Raw genomic sequence first — 3579 nt, forward strand, 5'->3', positions numbered from 1 at the left:
AAAAAAAAAAAAAAAAAAAAAAAAAAGAATGATTTCGTAAGACTCTGGCGAGCCTTAGCTTACCTAGGACCCCGAGTGAACCACGAAAAGCCAAGAATCAATGCAAAACAAAGAGGAATTTATTGTTCCAACACACTGGGGTCGTCCTGCATCCAGAGGAGAGGTGGCAACTTGCGCGGGTTAAGTGAGCCTTTATACAGATTTTTAGGGGTAGACTAGAGAAACAGTGACTAGGCACAATATGATTGGCAGAATAGTGTGATTTTCAAATGGATTGGTCTTTAGGGAATGAGGTGGCAGGGACTTCCTTGTCTGTGGCCAATGGTCCATCCTGTGGGATGTGTCCATGGTGCTCTGTGCTCTGGGCCTCCCCCACCTGCAGGTCGGTCCCCCCCATCCCCCCTCCCCCCCCACCCCCCATCCCCCCCCCCCCCCCGTGGTCTGAGGAATGTTAATTAGCCTCTCCCTTCTGGAGGGGAGGGGTGCCTAAGTGTTCTATGACCTTTCTCTTCCAAGAGGGGAGGGATCTGGTGGAATTTTCCAAAGTTCCTGAGCTGACCTCTCCAATTGTAGGTAGCTGTATGGGTGTTGGGACTGGAACTAAGTCCTCTGCAAGAGTAACTGGTATCCTTAACTGCAAAGCCCTCTTACTAACCCCAGTAAATGTATTTTTTAAAAAAAGAGAGGAGCTGGGCAGTGGTATATCCCTTTAATCTCAGTGCTTAGAAAGTAGAGGCAGGCAGATCTCTTGAGTTGGAGGCCAGGTTGGTCTACAGAGTGAGTTCCAGGACAGCCAGGGCTACAGGGATACATAGAGAAACCCTGTCTAAAAAAAAAGGAAAAAAGAAAAAAGAAAAGAAATATATAGAGAGACAGAGAGAAAGAGAAAAAGAGAAAGGCTGGAAGGCCAGAGAGATGCCTTAGTAGATAAAGGTGCTTGCTGCTAAGTGTGAAGACCTGATCTTGATCCCTAACACCCACAAGCTGGAAGGAGAGACCTGACTACTGAGAGTTTTCATCCAACCACACCCACATGTACACACAAATAAATAAATATAAAAGAAAAAAGAAAGGAAGGAAGAAAGGAAGGAAGGAAGGAAGAAAGGGGGCCGGAGAGAAGGGTCAGCTGTTAAGGATATCTGCTGCTCTCCTGAGAACCTGTGTTGCCTACTCCATAACAAGACCGTGTGTTAAGGCTAAGTTTACATTGTAACGGGGGTATTTTGAAATGCCACAGCACAGTCCGGCTCTGCTAGCTATCTGGGGCACCCACCATTTTCCTGCACTAGAAGCAGCCAGAGGCCAAGAGCACCCCACAGGACATTACCATGGAGGTTGGTTCCGCTGATCAGCTCCATGCCAACCCCATCACCCTCATGGTTCTCTGCTAAGCCCCAGACCATATCCGACATACTTGAGGTTCCCGGTAGAATGATGACTTTTTTTTTTGGGTTTTCGAGTGCTGGGATTAAAGGGCTGCGCCACCACTGCCTGCCGTTCTTGTTTTTAAGGTAACTACATTTAACTTGTTCATTTATTTAGTGTGTGTGTGGTGCACACCATTGCACATCTGTGGAGGCTTTGGGGAGTTCATTCTACTATGTAGGTCCAGAAGATCAAACTCGGGTGTTTAGGCTTGGCAAGGTTGGATAAACCAACAGACACCATTTACACAATACATATACTCCGCGAAGAGGGCGGGTTACTGGTCTGCATAGATCTGCATATTGGGGCAGTTATGGTGTAGTTCAGTATAAGAATGCTTACCTAGGGCTGGAGAGATGGCTCAGTAGTTAAGTGCACTGACTGGCCGGGTGGTGGTGGTGCATGCCTTTAATTCCAGCACTTGGGAGACAGAGGCAGGCGGATTTCTGAGTTCGAGGCCAGCCTGGTCTACAGAGTGAGTTCCAGGACAGCCAGAACTACACAGAGAAACCCTGTCTCGAAAAACAAAACAAGGGCTGGAGAGATGGCTCAATGGTTAAGAGCACTGACTGCTCTTCCAGAGGTTCTGAGTTCAAATCCCAGCAACCACATGGTGGCTCACAACCATCCATAATGAGATTCGACGCCCTCTTCTGGTGTGTCTGAAGACAGCTACAGTGTACTCATAAGTAAAATAAATAAATCTTTAAAAAACAAAAAACAAAAAAAAAAAGCTGTGCACTGAATGCTCTTCCAGAGGTTCTGAGTTCAATTCCCAGCAACCACATGGTGGCTCACAACCATCTGTAATGTGATCAAATGCCCTCTTCTGGTGTGTCTGAAGACAGCTATAGTGTACTCAAATATATTAAATAAATACATAAATCTAAAAACAAACAAACAACCCTTGATTATAATGCACAAACTCCTGGAGTTGAGTAGTACTACAGAGCTGGGCGGTGGTGGCGCACGCCTTTAATTCCAGCACTTAGGAGGCAGAGGCAGGCGGATTTCTGAGTTCGAGGCCAGCCTGGTCTACCAAGTGAGTTCCAGGACAGCCAGGACTACACAGAGAAACCCTGTCTCGAAACCTCCCCCCCCCCCCAAAAAAAAAAAAGAAAGAAAAAAGAAAAAAAAAGAGTAGTACTACAGAACAAAAAGACTTTATAAATAATGACAAAAATCAGGTATGTTCAAGCTAATTCCAGCATTTAGGAATCTTAGGTTGCTATTCACCACCAGGACCTTTTTTGTGTGCTTATCGAGACAGTTTCACATAGCCCACGCTGCCCTCAAACATGCTACTTATCTAAGGCTGGCTTTACAATTATTCTCTTGTCTTCATCTACACAGAGCTAGGATTGTAGGCATGAGCTACCCATACCCCACTTCCCTCGTGTTCTTTTTTGTTTTTTCTTTTTCTTTTTTTTTTAAGATTTATTTATTTATTATATATGAATACACTGTAGCTGTCTTCAGACACACCAGAAGAGGGCATCAGATCTCATTACAGATGGTTGTGAGCCACCATGTGGTTGCTGGGATTTGAACTCAGGACCTCTGGAAGTGCAGTCAGTGCTCTTAACCACTGAGCCATCTCTCCAGCCCTTGTTTTGTTTTTCTAGACTGGGTTTCCCTATATAATCTTGGCTATTCTGGAATTCGGGCTGTAAACCAGGCTGACTTCGAACTCAAATCTTCCTGTCTCTCTAGTGGTGGGATTGAAGCCTTGAGTCGCCAACCGTCCGGCTTCCCGCCGTGTTCTTAACAGAAAAAAATGTCTGGCGGACAGGAACTATTCAACTTGTTTATTCCACTATTCCAGTTTAGCACTATATCTAGCACTAGCATTTGGTCGATTATGTTAAACTGGCGTCTTCGAAATATTTTATACATTTCAAAGAGAAAGCAATCATCAAGAAGTCAGGATTTGAACCCCTGTCTAGAGAATCACAGGGGCCTCACTGAAACATTATACTATAAGTTTCCCAGTCTTACATAAAGTCGGAAGTTCGACCTGGTACTAAGCTCGGAGAGGGACAAGGGCGATAAAACCTTCCCCATCAGTTTCAGTGCCCGGGAGCCCGTCCACGCGCCGGAAGTCGGGAGGCCGAGACTACATATCCCACAATACTCTGCGGTGCTTCGCACTGA

This window comes from Grammomys surdaster, unplaced genomic scaffold, assembly GCF_004785775.1.
Source record: "Grammomys surdaster isolate TR1022 unplaced genomic scaffold, NIH_TR_1.0 100, whole genome shotgun sequence".
Lineage (NCBI taxonomy): Eukaryota > Metazoa > Chordata > Mammalia > Rodentia > Muridae > Grammomys > Grammomys surdaster.